Source organism: Carassius gibelio, chromosome A6 (assembly GCF_023724105.1).
Source record: "Carassius gibelio isolate Cgi1373 ecotype wild population from Czech Republic chromosome A6, carGib1.2-hapl.c, whole genome shotgun sequence".
NCBI classification, from domain to species: Eukaryota; Metazoa; Chordata; class Actinopteri; order Cypriniformes; family Cyprinidae; genus Carassius; species Carassius gibelio.
Window position 1 is genome coordinate 23,561,638 of NC_068376.1, and position 7,271 is coordinate 23,568,908.

Below are 7,271 nucleotides of genomic sequence, written 5' to 3' on the forward strand. Positions count from 1 at the left end.
TGATTCCAAGTTTGAGATCCAACATTCCAACGTCATGCAAAGCCAACAATAATTTTACTCGTGTAGGCTATACCCAGTTTTTAACATGTCAAGATAAATAAGGAATGTCAAGACAACAAAACATGGGATTTAATGCTTTATTAAAAATTTAAATACATATTTTCAACAGTGTCTTTGTATAAATAACTGAAATAAAACGGTTTGTTTTTAGTTTTAGTTTCAGTTTTTAGTCACACAATTTATCTTTTTTCCCCAAGGGTTGCAAAAATTCTGTGTCATCTGAAACTGTTTCTGGCATAAAGTTGACTTTATATTCCATAGCCTACTTAGTGGGTGTTTTTACATTAACATTGGAGGATAGTAGTTGGCTCTGGATGGTGTTAACTCAGGCAGCATGGCGAATCATGGTGGGTTTCTGTTTGTTTAATCTCAAAGATAGAGAAGAAATGCGAATCTCAAGCTGCAAAGAAATATTACAAAAATTATTCTGATAATTAAATAAATTAATAAAACAAATATCTACTGTCTAACATGAGTAAAATAGAATATATATATATATATATATATATATATATATGTATATGTATATATTTTTTTCGGACTATAAATCGCACTGGAAAAAACATTACCGTCTCCAGCCGCGAGAGGGCACTCTTGGTTCATGTCAAATTCATTTTGATAAATAAGTCGCACCTGACTATAAGTCGCAGGACCAGCCAAACTATGAAAAAAAGTGCGACTTATAGTCCTGAAAATACAGTATATATATATATATATATATATATATATATATATATATATATATATATATATATATATATATATATATATATATTAGTGCTGTCAAAATTAGCGCGTTAACGCATTCGATTAATTTGAAATATTTAACGCGTTAAAAAAAAATAACGCAATTAACGCGGTTGCAGTTTTTTTTATTTCCAGTTGTGGCCTATGTGTGTTCAACGTGCAAAGAAATATGGTTAAGACCAAGGAAGGACTTTTAGACGGAAAGTTTCAGTATAAAACTCTGCCGGATTACTCTTCAGTCTGCCACAAGAAACATTACTCTTAATTTAGCCTGCCACAAGAAACAGCAACATTAAAATCATGAACTCAAATGTCATTGTTTAAAAAAAAAAAAAAAAAACAATGACTGTAACAGTGCGTAAATCAGACCTTTCTGTAACGCTAACGTTAATAAGCTTAAACGAAAATAACGAAATAATTGTGTAGCGGAGTTTTTTTTGTACACAGTGCCGCGAACTGTCAATCACTCCTGTGCGCGTGCATCACTGTCCTCCTCAGCTGCAGCAACTTGCGCTCTCTCTCTTCATCAAGCTTTAAAACAAAAAGGGGACAAAAAGATCATATTGTCTTTGTGCCTTGCCGTCTACGGTATTTTTTTTAGAACTTAGAAAAAAGATGCTGCAGCCAATGAACAGCCAGCGGGGGCTGCAGGACGACTCAACCTCCGCAGACAGTTTTTAATGTTTATGAGACAATAAATACTCAAGATTTTGCTTTAGTATAACTCACAACGAGTTGTTGACACTTAACAGTGGGAAAAGCGAAACATGCGCTATTCACTTGTATAACTTAAGGGTGTATGGGTAATGTAGTTTCTGCTCTGGGTGGGATGAATTAGGAAGCTTGCATTGTGAAGGGCGCTCTGAAAATCAGCAGTGCAGGTAAAAGATTAAAACCTCTATTAAAACAGATGTCTAAATGAGCGTAACGGTACGCTACAAGCACGTTCTGGGCGCACGGAGAGGTGGCGGTACGCTCAAGAGCTATATTTGGAAGTGGCGGTACTGAGTACTGGTGCGTACCAGCCCACTTAAAGCACTGGCAATGACTATACTTTGGAATTTTTTTGCAGTCCACTTAGAATTCAACATGGAAATCGTTTTTGTTTTTTATTGGCATTGATTGTTTTGAAATTCAAATGGTACTTACATGCCTTTGTTTTTATTTCTGTAATAAAAATGGCTTTCAAGCCAACAGTTAATTTGGAGGATATTGATGGTTTATTGCAGGTATGTTGTTTACATGAGAAAATCTGTGTTACAAGTTAAACAAAAATTCCAATAAACAATCATATTTTGAATTTAAATAGTTTCTTTGTCTTGAGTTTACATTAATTATTTACATTTTACATTTACATATCCAAAAAGTTTCAGTCTTTTAATTGCGATTAATCGCGATTAATCGCGATTAATTTTAAAAAATTGTGCGATTAATTAGTTAATTTTTTTTAATCGATTGACAGCACTAATATATATATATATATATATTTTATATACATTGTATTTATCTTAAATACATAAACACCATACATTATACCTCTACGAGTGTAATGACAAGTATAATTTTATTATAAATTTAAGCTACTCAAATGACTAACATAATAACCTTAGATCTTAAAGCGTTAGTTCACCCAAAAATGAAAATTATGAAAATTAACAGCTTAAGTCATTTGTGGATAAATGTGTTTTGGAGACGCGAACCGTTTCAAACGATTTGGTGAACTGGTTAAAGAAGATCCGGTTACATCGAATGATTCATTCGCGAACCGGATATGACAAAAAAACTTTGTTTTGAACTCTTTCACAACAGACACGGAAGAGAAGACAATGATGAATAAAGTCGTAGTTTTTGCTATTTTTTGACCAAAATGTATTTTTGATGCTTCAAAAATTCTAACTCACCCTCTGATGTCACATGGACTACTTTGATGATGTTTTTCTTACTTTTCTAAACATGGACAGTAGACCATACACACAGCTTCAATGGAGGGACTGAGAGTTCTTGGACTAAATCTAAAATATCTTAAACTGTGTTCCAAAGATAAACGGAGGTCTTACTGGTTTGGAACGACATGAGGGTGAGTTATTAATTACATAATTTTCATTTTTGGGTGAACTAACCCTTTAAGAATGTCTATAACAATTCGTATTATAATATTTCCGATATGGCATATCATAAGCAAAAGCAAGGTTTTATGCAGTCTGTAAGCTTTATCTAGTGGCACTACACACAGCTGTTTTTGAGCATCTCAGATTTATGTTTACGTCAATTCTCTAAAAATATGCGCGTTAAATGTAAACCACCAGTGTTCTCTGTGTGATAGTGTAGCTTGAGCAACCAATGTTTCCTTGTACTGTTATTTCTGAATTTTTTACTGTACATTTAAAGACATGAATACGTGTATGATTGATTGTAGAGAAAAAGAAAGATTGGATACCTTACTTAACTCCTTTAAAATGCTTCCTCATTCCTCAGTTTCTCCCTCAATGCCTGTTGTTTCCAGACAGTTACACAAGACCTTTTGGAGCTTACACCATGTCCTAAACTCACACACACACACACACACACACACCCCACAAACTGGTTTTCACTATATTAGTGAAGACATCTCATTAGGTGCAATTTTTTTTATATATATAAAGCTGAAGATATTTGTTGAAGCCCTTTTGTTAGATCACAAAATGGAAATGCAATTATTCCCTCTAACATGTGCAGAATGTGCAGAATCCAAGTATTTTCTTCTCATTAGTCTCTCAAACAAAGCAGAAACAACTATTAACAACAAAGGCCAAGTTTCCTTTGTGTTTGCTAGAATAAATAACCACTTTAATATGTTGACTCAGTCAAACTACAGCTGGAGAATCAATCACACTTCTTCAAAACAGCTCCAGTCTGAAAACATATTTGTAATGTAGGTTTGGGACTTTTACTGCAGGATCACTTTAGCTGTCTGTTATATGCTATATATAAATCACTATATATGGACTGAAGACTGAATTTAGTTGTTATATCTGATTTCCATAAAAATAAATATAGTAATTTATTTTATACTAAATAATTCTAAATGCAGTTTATTCATCCTATTGAAAGCCAGATTTACTTACTGTAGCTGTTTTATGTCTTGCTGGTATAATTTTCCAGTCTAATATCTAGTAGTTCTTTTGTGAGATTTTCAGTTTGCTCCACATCTACAGTTTCATCTTCCTCATTCTCCTCTTCCTGCTCAGGTCTTCTCTCATGAACACCTGCTCATGATTTAAAAAGAATATCACTCATTAGAGAATGCATAAACTAAGAAATAAATTATTCTATCAAGATGTTTATTTTGATAAGGAAAAATAAATTCAAAATCGTGAAGTGTTTGTCATGTTCTGATCACTTAGAGTAGTTCAAAACGACTTTCACTTAAGAGCAAAAATCTGCCTTTAAGCTTCAAAGAATTAAAGATTATCAATATTGACTGATTTGAAAAAAATGTTGGGCTTTATTGTCGAGCCCTAATTTGAAGAGAGCTTTATTTTACAAGTCTGAGGTTCAAAAACATATTGAAAGACTATTTATGATTATTATTTGTCCGGTTGCCCGACTTTGATGACTCGTATCTTCAGCACTGTTTTGTAGTATGGGCTGCAATATTAATAATATTACATTTTGAGTTGACAGTAGTAGTTTGTTTGATTTAGGATGCAAATGTAAATTTACATTCATCATCAAAAACAGTAACATTTGTATATAATTGTAACAAACTTATTTTTATATAGTGAAATTAAATTATTCTGATTGTTAAATTCTGTCTCCTTTAATACATTTAATGTCTACATTAATAACATAATACATTTTTATAAATAATATAATCACTTTTCTGCTTTATATGAACCATTACATCTAACATTTACCAAACTCTTGTTGTAATCATTTTATCAAGAAAAATTATGTCATAATGATTTTCATTATCGTTTTATCGCCCAGCCCTTCTTCATATTATGAAAGACTACCTGTTTTTACCTTGTGTTAGGAGAGGGTTGGAAGTGAAATGCGTAGAATGCAGTGGGAGCTCCTGATCTTTTAAGCTTTTTTGCTGTTTATACAAAAGCATTCAAACAAGTGTTCTAGCAGCATCGGTGCTTACCTTGCCATGTGCTAAAGAGACAGTAAATGAAAATGGAGGAAGCAGTATGTCCTGGCCATGACTGGCGATATATCCAGGAGGACCAGGTTTAAGGAGGAGGACCTTTGGTTGTCGCACCATTCCAGGTGACTCTGGTGGGTTGTTGGTCAAACAGACTAAGGGTAACGGAGAAGTCTCTGTTACAGACATCCTATGACTACTTGAAAACCATAGATAAAAGCAGATGTTCATTAGTATGTGAACATAGTTATTAAAATACTTCACCTGCTGATCTTGAAGTCATGTGGCAGAGGTTTGAATGGGGACTGCAGCAGGTCATCTGGTCTCCTCGGTTGCAATCTAGAAACCCGAACTGACCACCTGATAACAAAACAGGATGATCAAGCAGAATAGTTTCCCTAAGTTTTAAAAAAATTGAATAAAATGTTAAAAATTAAAACAGAATTTGATGTTGTATCATACACTTTTTTTATATGTGTTTTACAATTAAGTAATTATACAATCAGTTATAGAAGCTTGTAGTAGATTCAAACACAACAAAACCTAATCCAATTAACCACTTAATCAACAAATATATATAAACAAATAAAATCTGAATTAATATCGGCAATAAAAAGGAGTTTACTCACAGCTGACTGATGATGGAATCTTTCTGCCTCTGCTCTGCTGCTTGGCTGCTGATTGGACAGGGGGTGGTGATGGGGGTGTGGTCTTCCGGCAGAAAAAAAGACACACTCTTCTTGGGGTGGCTGTCTGTTTTACCCTTGACAGGCTTCCATCGTATGGCACAGCACCTTACCAATTCCTGAAGGTGTTGACAGCTCTGTATGTGACACAGATGGCTTGATATCACTGCAATCGCATAAACAAACCTGTACTCTACAGACCAAAACTCACCTGTTCATAGCTGTGCTGGGCAATATTAGTTGAGAAAGCTCTCATGTGTGCTGTGTGTGTGAGGATGTGAGTGACAACCCTCTCTCAACAGTTCATCTCTGTAAAACTGAGCTGCCTCAGTCAAACGCTTCTGTTTTCTCTGACACTCTGCAATCCAGAACCGCCACAAGCAAAACACCTGAAAACATATAGACCAAACTATGAAATTATGCGGTTGCAGGAACCCTGAATTATCAGTAATAAGTGGTGCATGACCTGGCAATACCTTGGCCTGGAGGTTGAGGAACCAATGCCAAAGGGCAGTCTCAGTTTTCTCCACTTCTATTCTTCTGCTCTGCAGCTGTATGTCGAAAAACATTAAACCTCAGACACAAAATACTATATAAAAACTTCAAAGAGACAGTAACAATCAATCATAAGTAGCTGCAGCTCAAAAAAAGGATGAGAATGTTGTTGCACTGTCCCACATTTTTGGTGATTGTACATTCATGGATGTCAGCTTACCGTTCTTTCTCTCTACCTCCAAGTTTCTCCACCAGGTGTAAAATTCCCAACTGCAAGTCTGCTGCCTAAATAGGACAAATACATGTACATTTTCGTACAATACAACAAAGACATGGACACACTGTTCTAGCCACAGAAACTTGCCTTTACTGTTGTAAGCAGGCATCAGAGCCTAGTTCCAACTCCTATGTAAATACAATTACACCGATTTTTTTATAAAATATTAGAAGCATTTTTAAGGCAAAAGTGCAATCCACTAACTTCAGGTGGCCTACAAGATAACGAGAGTGCTTTCACTGACATATTTCATTGTTTCTTCCAGTTTAAAAGTATATGGGAACTATCTGTTTAGCTGTGTAAGCAAAGATACAGTTTCTCCAGTGTGAGAACGCCAGCCGCTGGGCGCCGTGCTGGGCCAATTTGTCTGCTCTCTGACCTCTGTCTCTCTCAGCGATCCTGAAATGCAGCACATTAGCCGCAATTCCACTGTCGAGCTAAAAGCGGGCGAGCTAGTGTGTGCCAGGGCTAGGTCGTGTTTCCACTGTCACTTGCGGGCTTGATCATGCCTTGTCGGAGCTTCCTCGGGACCAACGGCCAGGGATTTTTGGGCCGATGAAAACCTCGGGCCAAAGCGGACCAGCTGGGGCTAGAGGAGTGGTTATGAACAAAGGAGGAGTTTCTCCGCGTCTGGAGAGCGTCAGCGCCGCGGATCATTTCAGAAAGAAAACAGCTATAACACCAGCATTAAACTGACTTTCAGTCAGCAGTGAGTGTTTGAAATAATGCGATCCGATCCGATGTGGATTATAATCACCATAAAAGGCAGAAATATTTATAAGCGATGCTAATTTTCAAGCCTGATAAATTAATTCATTATGCTCAATGCATCACTTATAGTATAACATCAATGATTTAGAATTTAAATATTTAACAA

General features: G+C 35.6%; 1 pseudogene; it reads right to left on the reverse strand.

The window, feature by feature from the left end:
* Positions 1-322: 322 nt before the first annotated feature.
* On the reverse strand, positions 323-6,191 carry LOC128015191 (uncharacterized; annotated as a pseudogene).
* Between the last annotated feature and the right edge of the window lie 1,080 nt (positions 6,192-7,271).